The 17,988-nt window shown below is 42.1% G+C and overlaps 1 protein-coding gene across 3 annotated transcripts in view; it reads right to left on the reverse strand.

The window, feature by feature from the left end:
• JAK2 (Janus kinase 2) overlaps positions 1–17,988 on the reverse strand; it is a 148,361-nt gene that overhangs the window by 109,177 nt on the left and 21,196 nt on the right. The window contains exon 1 of one of the 3 annotated variants that reach the window (XM_050944267.1): positions 15,574–15,721. The exons of the other annotated variants lie outside the window; for them this stretch is intronic. The gene's annotated coding sequence lies outside the window, so the exon portion shown is untranslated. Of the gene's footprint in view, positions 1–15,573; positions 15,722–17,988 lie in introns of those variants that run through there. 3 annotated transcript variants of the gene reach the window in all.

A 17,988-nucleotide genomic window follows, 5' to 3' on the forward strand; every position in this document is an offset into this window, starting at 1 on the left:
ATATGTGGGGTGAATGCACCAGACATTCATGCGACCCTGTATGGTGATATATATGACCCTGTATGGTGATACATACATACTATGGATTTTTGTGGTCTGTTTGCTGGTACTGAATCATATGAAGTACTCCCACATCTCCATTCCAGCCAGGCTGTCTTTCAGCTCACAGACAGCTATTACCAGCTGTTAGAGAGGCTCTTGCCGTTCTGGTTTCTTGCCATGTTCTGTTTTTAATTTGAGCCTGTAGGCTACAGTGTTCTATTTAGATTAAAGCAGTCTTAGCACAGACTGGACAGGAGATGGCTAGGCAGCTGCTTGAACTCCCTTTTATATACAGACTTTATGTTAGTGTTCAAAAGTGTTATGACTGAGGGCAAGAGGTGTCACTTGTCTTCAGCTACAGATACTGTGAGAAGCAGTTAACGAGGCTACTTGGGTACATGCAAGCTGATTACGCAGCTGGTGTTACTCACGGAGATTCTGGAGGTGCTGTGGCAACTCCAGGATACAATGTTGTGGCTGGTTTGTGGAGACACGCCTTGGGTCCTATTTTTGAGGAGGCAGTCAGTATTTCCTGATGAGAAGGTAGGCTGCCAGCTATTCTTAAGAAAATCAGTGAAACTTTTGTCAATGTCATTAGTTGCTTTTTTGAGAAATCTTGGTTGATTTTGATCAGTATCCCATCTCACCCTTTTGCAGTAGGCAGTCCAAGTACACAAATTTCCTTGAATCCAGACAACTGAGTTACAGAACTTACTGACATGGGATGGAAACAGCACTGGGTATACGTTTATGATCTCCTCTTTTCCATGGATGAAGATAAATTTTTAAATCCCCTCAGGATTAGCCTGTGTCTGTTCCCATTAACAGGAATGGTAAATAGACTTCAATGGAACAGTAGTAATGCAACACTGAGCACACATGAAACATCTATCCAAAGGATCTATGCTAAGTCTTTTACATCTAGTTGCTCCTTGGATACCGCTGATCATGAGTTTTTGGGAGGGACTTCCATGACATGCAACAGGAGTGCAGTCTCTCTCAAGTGATTCTCTTCCTAGCTTTCCAAAAGGACCTAGAGAGTAGCGATGGACAATTGTTCCTTTTCTCCTCCAAGGACTCACTCTTGGAGGTTATTTTATCAGCTGGTAGGTTTTATTTTATACAGGTGTGATCAGTCTATTGCAATTTTTTTTGGTGAAATTTCATTGGAGCTTGGGTTGAGTATGGCTCCCTGACTTTATGCAAATTATACAAATATATGAATAATCCTTCCTGTTTCACCTCATGAGTGGTTTCCCCAGCCTATCACTGTGATGAGTTTGTTACACACTTCCCAGAAACAAAATAATTCCCATATCTTCCCTGAACTAGCCATCTCTCAATGGGAATTTCTTGCTAATTACTGTCCAGACTCAATCCTCCTCTGTTTGGGAACGGTGACTATTAAATTACAGGTGCACTTGGACACCCAGTGACATTCCAGCAAGTGGAGACCAACAGTTAGGAAACAACAGAATTGTAACTAATTTCCTAACCAAAAGATGTCCATATATTTAAAATGCTGCGAAAAGGATCTGGAAAAACAAATTACCCCAAAGGAGTGGATTCACTCTGGAAAAGAGGACCAGCAACTTCATCCTGTGGCTCAAAAAACTATTTCTTCAAGATACACCTCTACCCCAATATAACACTGTCCTCAGGAGCCAAAAAATCTTACCGCGTTACAGGTGAAACTGCGTTATATCAAACTTGCTTTGATCCGCCGGAGCGCACGGCCCTGCCCCCCGGAGCGCTGCTTTACCGCATTATATCCAAATTCGTATTATATCGGGTCACGTTATATCAGGCTAGAGGTGTATTGTTTCAACAGTACCTCACACCAGTCAAATTAAAACAGATATATAGCTTGAATGGGAATAAACACTGGAGAAATTGTGGTGAAAGACGAGATTTTGTGTATATATGGTGGACATACTCAGTCATTAGAGAGTACTGGGATGCAATTCATAATCAAATTTCACAAATTATTGGATATTTATTACCAAGTGATCCTTTGGGTAATCTTCCTAGGGCTTCCTAGTGGAAATGGTCACACAAGAGGAAATGACGAATGAATCTCATTTGCTAGTAGCTACTTAGCTACTGATAGCCTCTCACTGAAAAAAGAAAAATAATCTAACCATAAAGGAATGGTTCAAAAAAAAATTTAAAAAAATGGGAGGTGGTTGTAACGGAAAAATTTACACATCAATTACACGCCCAACACAAAGAACAAATAGGTACTTAGACATTTGATTACCATTGATTCAGTACTCAGACAAAGTACATTCACCTACAAAAGGATCGGACCAACTGTCCAATTTTTTGTGAATATTTTAAACATTTGATAGACATGCCGTGTTTGCTAAACATGTAATCAGAGATTTCTCTCAATTTAATAAGATCACTAGAGACACATCATGAGTAGTATAAAGATGCTTACTCTGTACATGGTAATGCCCTGTTAAAAAGAGATCTGATTATTATTATAATACTGTACAATGTTTCTCTAAGTAAAAGCTCAATGTTGTAATGATTGCTGTATTATCTTCAACAGTTACATGGCCAGGATTTGTAAATTTGCTAAAACTTCCTGAATAAAGAAACAGATTTTAAAAAAAAATATAGAGACCATGTTAGCAGCATTTCTTGGAAGTTAAGCTGGACATTCTGATCATGCTAGACCGCATGGCAGCTTTTGATACAACAGAAGTTGTATCTTTCGTGACAAACATCTTCCTGGTGTAACCTAACTGTTTTCTACTGGTTTAATTAATGTGTAGAAGATAAGTCAATTGGTGCTGATGGCTACACTGTGTTCAAGCATACATCCTATCCAATGCAGACACCATCAGTATCATTTTTAAAGAGTATGATCACCAAACTACATGATGGTACACAAGAGTGGCTATATTACCCTGTGCCCCATCTAATGATCCTTTCTTCATCCTCTGTCAACTCAGAATCCAGGTCAGGTGTCCGTGTGACAGCAACACAGCAGTCATACCACTTGACAATTTCTCTCTCCCTCCCAAAAAAACCCCCAAAAAACTGCTGTGTAGAGCAAATAAAATCTATTTACTACTCCTTGATCTCCACAGCCCAATGTGGTGTTTTTATACACCTTCTGTAAGTGCAGATTCCTGCTTTTTCAGAGTATGGGACATGATGGCTAATATATCAGTAAATATTTCTGAAGTGCCTATCACCATAATATCAAGTAGATGTGGTAGTAAGCAGCTAATACAACAGCTCTTCAGAGCCAGGAATCTCTCCCAATACCGTCTTTAGCAGCTATAATAGTTCCTCCTATAAATGGCACTCCTTCTCTGCGTGAGATATTCTCCCCTCTCCTTTGTTTAAAAGGCTTAGATATTACAATCATTTGCAGTGACTTTTGACACCTGAAAGTTCAGTCCCTAATCTGGAAGAATAACTGAATAATATTGCCAGTTTGATGCTTCAGAGCCATCTTGTACTCCACTCTGTAGAAGCAGGAGTCTTTCTGCTAGGTAAAAGCCTTTACTGTGAAGAGACTCTCTTTCTTAGCCCTCGTCCAGACTAACCCGCGGCATCGGCGGGTTAAAATCGATTGCTCGGGGATCGATATATCGCGTCTAGTCTGGACGCGGTGTATCGATCCCCGAGCGCGCTTACATCGATTCCGGAACTCCATCAATCCGAACGGAGTTCCGGAATCGACGCGGAGAGCCGCGGACATCGATGCCGCGCCGTCCAGACTGGTGAGTACCTCGATTTTAGAAATTCGACTTCAGCTACGTTATTCCCGTAGCTGAAGTTGCGTATCTAAAATCGATTTTAATTCCTAGTCTGGACGTGGCCTTAGTGTCCTAGTTTATGGACAAAAAGACTCATTCAGAAGCACAGAAACAGTTTGAGACGCATTGCATCACTCTTGGCCAATTCTTTTCCTTGGAAAAGGACATGTTTGATAATGCTCCATGTATTGGACATTATTTGAAAGTGGTGTAAGTTTTTATTTTAAAAACAGAACAAACTGCACCTTTATCTCCTAACAAAACTGCTACAGCAGACCATGATCATAAGGCTTAACTACTGTAATTCCCTCTTAGCGGGGCCTTCCCTATACTTTCAGCTTGCTTTGAATGTAGCAGCATATTTGTTCATTGGCTTCAGCAACCATGATCATACATTCACCCCATGTTATCCACACTGTCCATTCATAAATTGACACCAAACTGAATGTGTGTTTTTGTATTATATAAAGAGCATTCAACAATATTACTCCCAGCTAATATGATAGATTCAAGTTCTGCTCTTTGGGTCTTTGTCTGGTGCATATCATAGTTTATTTTCTTAAACCAGTTCTGAAGTAAGAGTGGCTAAGGATTACAAAAATCTTTACTCTTACTATGATGTTGTTAACTTTAAGAGGAGTCAGGTTCAAGATCTGGTAAAGAATTTCTCTTTAAAACGTTCTTAAAATCAGAAATCACTTATTTTTAATTTAAAAGATTCAGGACTTTTTTTTTAAAAATTGCAAGTATGTGCTATTTTAATCCAGTGCATGCCAATCACAGCACATGCTGAAAGGTATTGTGCTGCCAGCACAGCAAAAATATTACTATGTGAAAAAATTCTGTGCATGAAATTCTCTAACTGCTCCAAGTAACAGTCTCTAAACCCAACTACGTAGGTCTTAGATGGAAAAAAATTGTCTACTGGCAACTGTACCAAAGTAAGAAAGAGAAATAAAATGCAACTAGATTAATTCTATGGAAATCATCACTAGACTGGCAATAAATATCGTTACACGGTAGACTCTGGGTAGAGCTCACATGAAACAAATATCTTCTCTCACACAGCCCAGTACTTTTACTTTCTGATAAAACTTGATGTATCCTGATCACATGAATGACAGAGGTATGATATATCATGGGGATAGGCCAGTGGTTTTCAAACTTTTGTATTAGTGACCCCTTTCATACAGCAAGCCTCTCAGTGCAACCCCCCTTATAATGTTAAATATAAATAAGTTTTTTAAAATTTATTATGAATGGTGGAGGAGAACATAAGAACACAAGAATGGCCCTACTGGGTCAAACCAAAGGTCCATCCAGCCCAGTATCCTGTCTTTCGACAGTGGCCAATGCCAAGTGCCCCAGAGGGAATGAACGGAATGGCTAATCATCAAGTGATCCATTCCGTCACTCATTCCCAGCTTCTGGCAAACAGACGCTAGGGACATCATTCCTGCGAATCCTGGCTAACAGCCATTGATGGAGCTATGCTCCATGAATTTACCTAGTTCTTTTTTTAAGCCTGTTATGGTCTTGGCCTTCACAACAACCTATGGCAAGGAGTTCCACCGATTGAATTTGTGTTGTGGAAAGAAATACTTCCTTTTATTTGTTTTAAACCTGCTGCCTATTAATTTCATTTGGTGATCCCTAGTTCTTGCGTTATGAGAAGTAGTAAACAACTTTTCCTTATCTACTTTCTCTACACCAGTCATGATTTTATAGACAGGGCTTTGGAGCAGAGCCCAGAGCTGGAGCGCAGAGCATCTCCAGATCAGTGGAGCTGCAAGTTTTTGCCTGGAGATGGAGCGGAGCCATAGCACAGCTTCAAAGCCCTGTTTATAGACCTCAGTTATATCTCCGCTTAGCTAAATCCCAGTCTTATTAATCTCTCCTCATATGGAAGCCGTTCCAGACCCCTAATATTCTAGACTCCTAATATTCTGAACCTTTTCCAATTCCAAAATATCTTTGAGATGGGGCGACCACATCTGCACACAGTATTCAAGATGTGGGCATACCATGGATTTATATAGAGGCAACATTATATTTTCTGTCCTATTACCAATCCCTTTCTTAATTATTCCCAGAATTCTGTTCACTTTTTTGACTGCCGCGGCACATTGAGCGGATGTTTTCAGAGAACTATCCACAATGACTCCAAGATCTCTTTCTTGAGTGGTAACAGGTAATTTAGACCCCATCATTTTATATGTATAGTTGGGATTATGCTTTCCAATGTGCATTACTTTGCATTTATCAACATTAGGCAACAAAATGGCAGATGAAATTTAGTCATCCAGTTTTGAGAGATCCTTTTGTAGCTTTTCATAGCCTTCCTGGGTATTAACTATCTTTAGTAATTCGGTATCATCTGCAAATTTTGCCACCTCACTGTTTACCTCTTTTTCCAGATCTTTTATGACTATGTTGAACAGGACTGGTCCCAGAACAGACCCCTGGGAGACACCACTATTTACCTCTCTCCATTCTGGAAACTGACCATTTATACCTACCCTTTGTTTCCTATCTTTTAACCAGTTACCTATCCATGAGCACACCTTCCCTCTTAACCCATGGCAGCTTACTTTGCCTAAGAGCCTTTGGTGAGGGACTATGTTAAAGGCTTTTTGAAAATCTAAGTACACTACATCTACTGGATCCCCTCTGTCCACACGCTTGTTGACTCCTCAAAGAATTTTAGTAGATTGGTGAGGCATGATTTCCCATTACTAAAACCTACACTCAAAGCAAGCTGAAAGTATAGTAAAAGCCCTGCTAAGAGGGAATTACAGTAGTTGAGCCTTTTGACCATGGTCTGATGTAACGGTTCTGTTAGGGGATAAATAAGGGTGCAGCTTGTTCTGTTTTTTTAAATAAAAGCAGGGTTTGGGGTGGAGGCTGACAGCTCGTGACCCCCACATAATAATCTTTTGACCTCCTGAGGGGTCATGACCCCCAGTTTGAGAACCTCTGGAATAGGCTCCTAAAATCAGTTATACAATCCATCCCTCAACAAAAACGGCTGTTTCCTTGGCACAGTATAAGCCCGTTAACACTGAGTACACATTCATTTACAAAATATTTCATATTCAAAACATTCATCAAATTAGGCACTCTCCACAAGAGTCACTTACATTGTGAAATATGATCCAATTACCATAAATTTTCTAGTAACACACAGATTTTTAGTAACCAAATTCTAGTAATATGATAATTTACCTCCAGCACTCCGCTCTTCAGTCTTTGCTGATAATTTGGCAATCCTGTTTAGCTTTCTCAAGTATTTATTAGGTTTGTGAATTATAGGTTTCTACTGTATATCTATTTTTCTGTGAAAAAAACTGTAACCATGAAACAAACATCGTAAAAGTGAAAAGGTACAGAACACCTACTGATACGATTTTAACTTTCACTGTTTTTGTAAACAAGTACGTGTCGTCACATGGAGAATGTAGAAAAAGCTCCCTCAGCACTAGGCAAACTGGGCTTATAATGTAGGACTAGAAGAAGTCATCGAGTCCAGCTTCCTGTACTGTGACAAGAACCAAGTAACCCTACACCATTCCTGACAGATGTTTGTCCAAGCTTGTAGTGAGGAAGTGTGATTCCCCACCATCTCGGAGAGAGAGGAGTCCCTCCAGACACCTGAGTGAGCAGAGCCAGGGAGCTCTGAGCCTACCCTCAAAGAGTGAGGGGTGGCACGGGAAGTATAGAGTCCCGGTCCCAGAGCTCACTGGAAGAGCAGCCATTGGGGAGGCCAGACACCTCCGGCCTAGCTCATGATTGGGAAATCCCAGCAGCCTGCAGTAAACCCAAGGACTGGCCCAATCTGCCCCACGCCAGCTATCAGGAGGAATTGCTGAGCCTGCCCCACACCAGCTGTCCTGAGGAACCCATGGTGCTGGATCCCCCTCAGGACACCACCCTGATCCAGGTACCTCAAGAGGGGAGTCTGGAAGTAGCCCGGGGGCAGCCCACCCTAGTCTGGCTGCAGTACTGCCAGAACCCACGTCAGTGTGTTGCGGCCAGGATCCCCACTGACACAGCAGCGGGTCTTCTGCCACTGCTAGGGCCCTGGGCTGGGAGGCAGTGGAGTGAGAGGGCCTTTGTACCCCCTGCTACCCAACTCGTGGGTGGCAGTCTCCCCCTCTCCCAGGCCCTTCGGAGCCAAGGGCCTGGGCTTACTATTATATACTATTATTACTCAGCCCCTGCCTGAGGGCCTGACTCACCATTGCCCACCCTGACCTTGGGCCTGGGCTTACTGTGTTAATTTCTTCCCTTACGAAGGTCGCGGAGGAAGACTCCTGCGGCTGGACTAATTTCCTGCAAGATATCTTCCCAAATTTAGTGAGGCGGTGTGGTTCCCTGCCGCCCTGGAGATAGCCTGGGCTCGTCTAACCTCTCTAAAAAGCTGTTTTCTAAAAACCTCCAACGATGGGGATTCCACAGTCTTCCTTGAAAGCCTATTCCAGAGTTTAACTACTCTTAGAGTTACAAACTTTTTCCTAAAATCTAACTTAAACCTTCCTTACCACATATTAAACCCATTATGCCTTGTCATACCTTCAGTGGACATGGAGAACAACTGACCATCACCCTTTTTATAACAGTCCCTTAACATATTTGAAGACTGTTATTAGGCTCCCCGGTCAGTCTTCTTTTGTCAAGACTAAACACACACAGTTTTTTTAAACTTTCCTCACAGGTCAGGTTTTCTAAACCTTTTATCACTCAGACAAGAGTAAATAAGACAGCAGACACCGTGCACTGAACTTAATATTGCTCAGATTTAACTGAAAGGGCACTGAACTGATTTTTGCCATCAGAGACGTACTATCTTTCAACAACAGAATCACAGGATCTTGAATGATATTACTCCTGGAGGAATTCTATGCCACTGTGCATGCACAGAAGTTATGTCCCAAGCAGATTTCTTTGCTTCCCTGCAGAAAAATGACTTTCCGATGGGGAAGCAAAGGGAAGCCACAAGAGCGGTCATACAATCCCCTCCCCTGGGCAGTATGTTTTGGGCGTCCAGGGCAGCTGGCAGAGAGGTAAATTACTGTGGGGCTTGGGAAGACCTGGCTAGTGGCTCCTACCCTGCACTAGGCTCAGATGCTAGTCCTGGCTGAGCTGGGGAGGACAAGACTTCCTCTTCCCCTGCACAGCATTCGGGGCTGTGTCAGACCCATCCCCAGATTTCTCTCCCAGCTATAGGAAGCTCTGCAAACTGCCCACCTCACCCGCTGCGCTTCCTGCACCCATCGCTCCTCAGCTGCAGGAGAAGGGATCGCTATACAGGGAGCTGCTCCCCCATCCACCCAACCCCCGTGTAGCCAGACCCCCTCAAACCCAGACTCTCCTGCCAAGCCTCATATCCCCACACACCCAGAACCCCCCCCATGATGAGCCCCACTCCCCCTGCACCACTCCAATGAGCCACCTGCACCCAGACCCCATCCTACCTAACCGAGCCCCAACCAGCTAGCTGCCCCTGGATTCCCATCCCAGTGAGCCCTACTCCCCCAGCATATGGACCTCCCCACACCCAGAAGCCCCTGCCAAACTCTAACCACTTTCACCTGAACCGCCTACAGAGTCACATTACCATTGCATCCAGAAACACGCCCCTCCCCAAGAAGCCCCTGTGCATCCAGATTCCCCCCACCGCAACCAGATTGCTCCATACAGAACCCTCTCAGTGCACACCTGGACCCCCCCATATACTATGCCCCTCCCACACTTGGATCCTGCCTTGCTGAATCTACCTGCCCACAAATGGTGCATCTAGCACGGCGGGGCAGAGCCAGTCCTTGCGCTGTATCAGGGTTGGGTGCAGCCTCACCGCTGAGTCCGTGTCTTGGCGGGGAGCTGCACCGTGAACTCCCAATTCTATGCAGCCAGGGGGGCCTGTGCTCCCCAATGCCATGCTGGAGCCTCCACATTTATTTGAATTTTGTCTCTATACTGGCATCTGCTATATAAATATTAGTCTGAAGCTAATACATGTCGTCTCCAACAGATTTAAAGCCAAGTCAGTGCAGCCTGGAAAAAATTTTAATTGTTTGAGCTGCATAAAAAGCACAAGACAAGATTGCCTTTTTGCCTACTGATCTTTGCCTTGACAGCAAAAAACTATGTGGCACAAATAATAAAGTTTCAGACATACTTTGATATAGCTGGAATCTCCCCCAAGAAGTGGTCCAATAGTTACATAAACCACAGATAATATTTGTTAATAATTACTGGTTCCATTACATTTCGGCCAATTGTGCTACCCCATCCCATCCTGCCAGTGAACTGTACGTATTATAATGCATCTGGCACAAGGCAATCAACATTAAGTTAAGAATAAAACGTTATGTTATAAACTATAGTTATAACTAGGTTATAAAACTATAATTTCAACATCATCAAATGACAGGTACTGTTGGAAATTTTTATACTTAGACAGTTATATGCTATTAAATCAAAACAATTCCCTTTGGCCCTTGATCAACAGCAATCTCCAAATTTGGGCCTAATATTCCAACAAATATTGTGACCACTTACAAATTGCACTACATTTCTTTAATGAAACCAAAGTTAACCTCAATCGAGGCTTATTATGCTCTAGAATAGACTGAAAAGCTTGAATGAACAATAACACAAAAGATATTGTGGTTATTTACCTTATTTACTATGCCCAGGACCGGCGCTAGGGGTTTTAGCACCCTAGGCGCAAGGCAATTTCGCTGCCCCACGCGCTGGTCCCGCGGCTCCAGTGGAGCTGCCGCAGTCGTGCCTGCGGGAGGTCCACCGGAGCCGCGCGAGCAGCCGACCGTCTGCAGGCACGACTGCGGCAGCTCCACCGGAGCTGCGGACCAGCGGACCCTCCGCAGGCACGACTGCGGTAGGTCCACCGGAGCCGCCTGCTGCCCCCTCCGGCAAAACGCAGCCCACCAATAATCCTGGCGCCCTAGGCGATTGCCTAGGCCACCTAAATGGAAGCGCCGGCCCTGACTATGCCTTCAGTTGGTGTTTCTGACAGGTCGCTTCACAGTAACAAGATAGAAAGCCTAAACTGTTCATTACACAGATATATTCATTCACTATTGGAGCAGCAGCAGCAGCAGCAACAACAAAAAACCTGACACAGATTTGTGGCAAACTTCTAGAGGAGAAAGGCATTTACCACTGTAAATGTTATTTGAATGTACTGCCTTTGCAGGTCCACACCTTTGGGGAATACAGATGCTTACCACAAGCTCAGAACCATGCAGCAAACTGCCTCACAGAGAATGCCCCTCCAGGATGCAAACATTCACAACAAGGTTATGAAAGTCATTAAACTGATTGGGTGGGTGCATGGGCAAGAGAGAGACTCTTTCATTAGCTCAAAAAACAGCATGTTAAAAATATTCCAAATTTTCAGTAGGATGAAATCCCCATAAAAACAACTCATGCACTGGCTATATTTAACAAAAACAGGTTGTTGTAAGTAAGATATATTCATCTGTATTTTTATACAAAACAATTGCATCATGATAATTAGGGTTTGAACACAATAATGCAATTCCCCCTCTCCATTCCATTGCAAAATAGAAAGTTATTTTTTACCTGTTCTAATCCTTGATTTCAAGATTACTTGACCTGTCACAGCCTCTGTCTACTTTATTGTTCCACCAAATAAATCTACAAGCAGTACACACCATTTCTAGAAATTGATTTAAAATTAGAGAGCCAAGAGTCTATTTTCTGGAACACTTCAGTTGTCTTCAGTTTAGAATTAAAGCTGACTTTGAAACTGAATGTATTAACTGTGTACTGAGGAAGCAGATTTCCTTTTGCCCAAAGCAAAAAATTGTTTCCTGTATTAAATAATGTTACCTTTTTGATCCAGTGGTTAGCCAAATTCAGAGCATCTCAGATGGTTCCAGTTAGGAGGAGAAAACATTAGATGGAGTCAGCTATTTCTTGGATGTAATCTTCTTTATTTACAAAGATTATACATAAAGTCCTGCTTCCCTTAACATAATAAGAATCAAACAGCAGGAGAGAGTTTCTTTGCTCACTGCTCCAAACTCGCCTTTCCAGCCAGCACTGTGTGGCCAGAAAGCTCTCTTAGCTTTCTGTCAAGGCCTTTTTACCAGCACTTCTGTTACTGTCTGCTTGGGTTTCTGTCTGCTTCTGTGTCTCTCACACACACACAAACACCTTCAGGCAGACAATGCCCAGCTGTGCCCCTGCCCACATAATTCAAACTCCGGAGAGGCCTTGGACATGCTTTTGTTTTGACCAGACATGGGCCCATGTTTTGGGTTTTACTACGGCTACAGTTTTAGTTAGGTTATACCAAACCCATTAAACCAGCACAATAATAATGGACATTGTATGGATGGTATAAAAATATGGATATGCTCATTATCACGTTAGACAACACCCCTACGGAAAGTTTCTTTAAATGTCAAGTGTTTTCTCTATTCTCACTGCCAAGAAATATATGCTTTTCAACTCAATTACATTTCTCCTATCTATCCTGCAAAGCAGGTATGAGTTGAATGCCTTTTACCTTGATATAACTATCACTTAGAACTTTCTGTGCACTTTGGCCAATCCAGAAAAGCATTTAGTCGCGTAAGTATTTCCACTGAAAATAACAGAACTACTCATGTGATTAAAGTTAAGACCATGTTTAAGTAATTGAGTCTTACTATGCAAGTAATTCCTTTTGATGAGAGAATTTTCAGGCATCAACATGGAAATAAAAAAAGGCATCTTACTATAATTATAGTGGCCAAGGGAATCAGGAAGGCTACTAATTTGTGAATAAAAAATAAAGTTTACAAACAAGAGAGAGAGAGAAGGTCCAGCTTAAGGTCCCCTAATATGAAGCAACAGAAATAAAACATTCTGAAACAGCAAATGAAAGTTTTACAGACTATAAAAACATGGGGTACATAGCACATAAAAGAAAATATAAATCCAGCACATATTACCCCCATGTATGGGTATGTAATGCAAAAGTATTCATAGCAGAAACAGACAGTAAAGTAATATTTCACCTTAGAAATTTATACTGACAACTACCATTAAGACACATACGTACACTGAATCACTAAAACAATTAATTTCTCAGAGCTGTAATCAATTGCATGAGTTATATTGCCTGTTAAGACCCTCTATATGCTTAAACCAGGCAAAAATAGCTATACAATGATAGGAGACCATTTAGGATTTGCATCACAAATTTCATTTAGCTATTAGAATAGACAATGTTACTGTTGCCACGTCTATGTCCTTGTTATATATTTAGGCCAAACCCTTTCATTTCATTAATTTTAGGCATTATGCGTTGTTCCATTTACAGTGCATAAAGTGTGCAGAGTTGAGCACATTTGTACATCGTTGCCGAATCCAGTCCTGGCTATATAGATAGCAAAAGGTTTATTAATTTGTTTTGGGTCTTTCACTGTGGCACCTAGATGCTTAAATTACAGACATCAGAATTTAAAATAAGCACAAAACCAAAATTGTTAATCAAAGGTGTCTGAGTTTGTGCAATTAGGCAGTTGGGAACTCTAATATCAGGGCTTAGGTCAGCTTAAATGTGTCTCTCAGGGATGTGAAGCATTAAACCCCCAAATGCAGTAGCTAGATGACCTAAGTCGTAGGCATAGCAGACCAGCCTAAACGTGACCTCTACTCCCCTACAGACTATCTCCCTGCCAAAGTTAACTGGCTAGTCCAAGTTATAGAGCTTTTATTTTTAACTAACTGTGAAAAGTAGCCTTTTTTAATCCAACTTTCCTCATTTCTGCTCAAAGTCTTCCAAAAAATTAACAAAAAACAAAAAAAAAAAACCCGGAGAAGAAATAAGACCTATAAAGTTTTAGCCCAAAAAGTTTGAAGGAAGTCATTAACTACTGGAAAAGGGAATGGTGAGTTAGGCAAACAAAGCTATAAGGGATAACATATGCCTTACACTCACACAATTTAAAATAATTATACATTCACACACAAACATTTCTTATTAAGATGAAGATCTACTTATGATAAAAACTCAGAGTACTGCTCTCAGGAAAATGGGTGTTATTTAAAAAGTATGAGAAAAGATACTTGTCACAAACTGTCAATATAATTTGTTTATAGAATCAAAATCCTCCAGGGACAATCACAAATCCACATAATGATTTTCAGTGCTACAGTCTTTTAAAGTGGTATGGAAGTATGTAAAAAATATTCTCCCTTTAGCATTTACCTATCCAAGGAACCTCCAGAGAAATGCCAAATAAAGAAAGAATAATTTACACTCTTCAAATAAGTCTAAATAATCAGAAGAAGAGGAATAAATGGCATGTTATGATACACAAACACTCCTTCGGGCCAATCCATAACTCTTTTCCCAACTCCAACATCAGAAATTCTGGGAGACAAGTACACATTGAACTAAACGCATTTTCTGGTATTGCAGAATCTTCTAGTACTGCAGTCAAATCTCTCTATGCAAGACAGACTTCACTTAACCACTTTTTAAAAATCTGCCGATAGAAAAGAATAACTGTTTAGTGCAAAATTCTATTTACCACAGTTAGGAAAATTAATGGTGACAGTATACAAACCTCACTGACATTCTACAGGAGAAACACTCATGGGATTATCAAAAATTCAATATTTTTGGCTGGGAATTTCAAAGGACTCTAAGAGATTTAAGTGTCCCAAATCCCATTGAATTTCTATGGCATTTGGTTGTCTAATTCTCCTGGGCTCCTTTGAAAATCCCAGCCTTTATGACCAGATTCAAAACAATGAAAAACCTCAATCATTTTTACTGATAATTGGGGGACCAGCTGCAAATGAGTTAATTTTGCAAATTAACAAACAAAAAAAATGCAAAGGTAATACATTACAAAATGTACTGTGGTCATTTACATGAGATAATTTAGTTTGATCTTTTTTTGGACCAACTCCTCTTGGTGAGAGAGACCAGCTTTCAAGCCACACACAGCTCATTACGACTACACTGCATATAACAATTTAATTTTAAACTACTACAGTGATCCCAGCTGCAAAATCAACTCTAACAGCTAGCTTTCAGATACTCGTAACTTTGCAAAATATTTACTTCGAGATGACATTTTCCATGCTTGATCTCTCTGCAAGTAAACAGTTTGGAAGCTTTTTGAACACAAACCCTTTCAGCTGTTTTGAAATCATCAGAGGTCAGAAAAAAAAATGAACAGTACATTAAATTACAGAATGAGAAAAGAATAATAGATACTGAGACTAGAGACAGCTTTTGAAAATACACAGTTCCTCCCGCAATTCTGTCTCTCTAAAAGTTACCCCTGTTCTGACAATTATTTGCAACTACCTTTGGCTAGTGCTTCCTGAATGGATCATGTTCAATAGGCAGGAGAAGTAGATTCAAAAGAAAACTCAGAAACAAAACAAAACAAAGAAAAGTATTCCTAAACCTGAAGAATGCGCATTACAAAAGCTTAAAGAAAGACTAATCAATGCTACAGACAGAATACGTAGAAGGATTAATGCACGGACTAGCATAAGCACATTTTTCATGTCCTGTTGGTTCTGTTTATAAAGAGAAGAACCTTATCAGTGAGGCTGATCTCACCTAATTGTGAAGTGCTTGGAAACTAATGGATTGTCATGCCTCTATAACAATAAAGTTTTACCCTCTCTCTCTAACACCATTGTAAATTTAAATAAATGCAAGAAAGGAGTGTGACCTGGCTCTTATTACCTGGCTCCCATCCTCTCTGCCTGCTGAGCCTGTACTTTCTGCAGATTTAGAGGGTTCAGGTCAGATGAAACTCTCAATTCCCCCAACTCCAGGGTCCCCGTGAGTGCTCGTCTTAGACTTCAAGAGGGTTCTGGGAGGAAGCAGCACAAGAGCCCACTAAGCAGATCTCATGATCTGCAAGTAGAATAATAATTAAGGCAAGAATTTTGTCACAGAGGTCGTGGAACTCACAGAATCTGTGACTTCCAAAGACCTCTGTGACTTCAGCCCCTGTGGCTGGAAGCTGCAGGGTCCCGCTGCCTCCTATAGCGGCAGGGAGCTGTGAAGTACCCCCACTGCCTGAGACAGTGGGACCCCAAGCTGCCGTGGGCAGCAAGGGGATCCTCGCAGCTCCCCAGCCATTGCAGCAGGGCAGGGGGGCTAGTCTGCTTACGCCTAGCACCAGCTCTGAGTGCCAGCAACAGTGAGAGGATCTCCAGAGATGACCTGTCCACCCCTTGGATCTCCTCCAAGGAGAAACAGGAGCAGCTGTTTGGCCTTCACACCCCAGCTAGACACCTGAGACTCACTGGAATCAAAGTTGAACTCTTATCACATTCTCCTTTTGTTGATTGTCCCTGCCTCTTCCCAACTCCCTCTGCATCAGGGCCTCACTCTCTCCTCAGCTACCATGCTTCTTTGAAACCCCATCTTCATAGCATCCCCTCCACCCACACACTTTCTTTGTCATTCCACTCCTCCACTTCCCCCTACCTTCCTTCTATTCCCTCCAAATGAATTTCTCTCTGCGCTGTGTCCTCAAGCCTACCCATTCGATCATTCCTCATCCCCACCCCAGTCTAATAATGTCCTCTCCCATAAACAAATGGACCATAAATATATACATACATGTTAGTTTTTTTCATTCATTCAAGACACATGGCCATCATTACCCCATGTGTTTGCTTGTATTCTGTATCCATTCCTGCAGCCTCGGTCTGTTCTTTGTCTTTATGGGTCATAAAAGCTCTAGCTGGCATGACTCCTGGGCAGATTTGTTACCAGAAAAGGGGCTCAACTCGATGAACCAGCAACACAGAATGCAAACTTTCTGATGCACAACCCACAGTCAACCAAGACTGTTGCTCCTCCCCAAAACTGGCTAATAGCCCTCTTCCCCCAAGGAAGTGTGAAAAGCCAGACCTGCAGATCTGAAGACTCTGTTCTTCAGGGGGCTACACTGAAACTTGGTCACCAGCTGGGCCATCAGAGAAAAAATACCAGTCTTCAATGGGGACACATGGCTGCCAAACGGAGAGTGAGTGAACGAACGCAGGATGCAGAAGGAATTACAGACAGAAGACCAGTGAAAATGGAAAAGGAAGAAGACTAGGGATCAGACAGAAAGAGATGATAGAAGAAAAATGGAGGAAATAGGGAAGGGGACCAGAGTGTGAAAAAAATAGAGTGGCACAGAGATGAGAGGGAAGAAACAGCAGAGAATCTAACAAAAGGGAACAGCACAACAGAATGAAAGGAAGATAACATCAAAGCATTACAGCGATAACAGCAGAATGAAAGCAGATGGAAAGACAGAGAAACAAGGAGGGGAAAATGGGAGAGAAAGCACCAAGCAAAGCCGTAATAAGGAATTTTTACACCAGAGGCAAGGGCTGGCTCCAGGCTCTTCGGCGGCGGGTTCCCAAGTCCCTGTCAGAGGGAAAGGCCTGCTGCTCAATTGCCACCACCGCTTCATTCATTCTTTGGTGGCAGGTCCTTCCCTCCAACAGGGACTCAGGGACCCGCTGCCGAAGAAGTGGCAGCGACAGAGCTGGTGCCAATGTGCCGCCGATCACACTAGAGCTGCGCCCCTCTGCTTTGCACGCCCGAGGCAAGTGCCTCACTGGCCTCACACTTATGGCACTAGCACCAAGACATCATGTTAAGGACAGTACGCTGATTTATTTAGTCATAAGTGTTAATTGTATAATTACTGTAAAATCACTGGGGATGATCAATTTAATTTAGGTGAAGCAATATGCAAATTATGGATAACACTCAGGTTCCTGTCAAGCTGGCAGTGAGGCTGATGCTGGGAAGATGGTGGATCACTTCTGGAAGCCCTCATACATCATGCCCAGAGCAAGGTGCTCTGATGTCATGGGTATTTGCGTGAATACCATGGCAAAGGAACTGCAGGATGTTCAGCACATTTTTTTCAAAAGACCCAAAGTAGCATACACTATACCATATTACATCATGAATTTTCCCTGGCTACACCTAGCGATGTCCTGAAATTCAATCATTTCCTCCTAGAGCCACAGTTTCTCTTTAATTAAATGGCCTGCCATTCCTGTAATGTCTTTTATAGTGATTTTTACAATAAATTATACAGTTCACATTTGTGACTCAAAGAAACTGATTACTATCCTTAAA

This window comes from Gopherus flavomarginatus, chromosome 3 (assembly GCF_025201925.1).
Source record: "Gopherus flavomarginatus isolate rGopFla2 chromosome 3, rGopFla2.mat.asm, whole genome shotgun sequence".
Taxonomy (NCBI): Eukaryota; Metazoa; Chordata; order Testudines; family Testudinidae; genus Gopherus; species Gopherus flavomarginatus.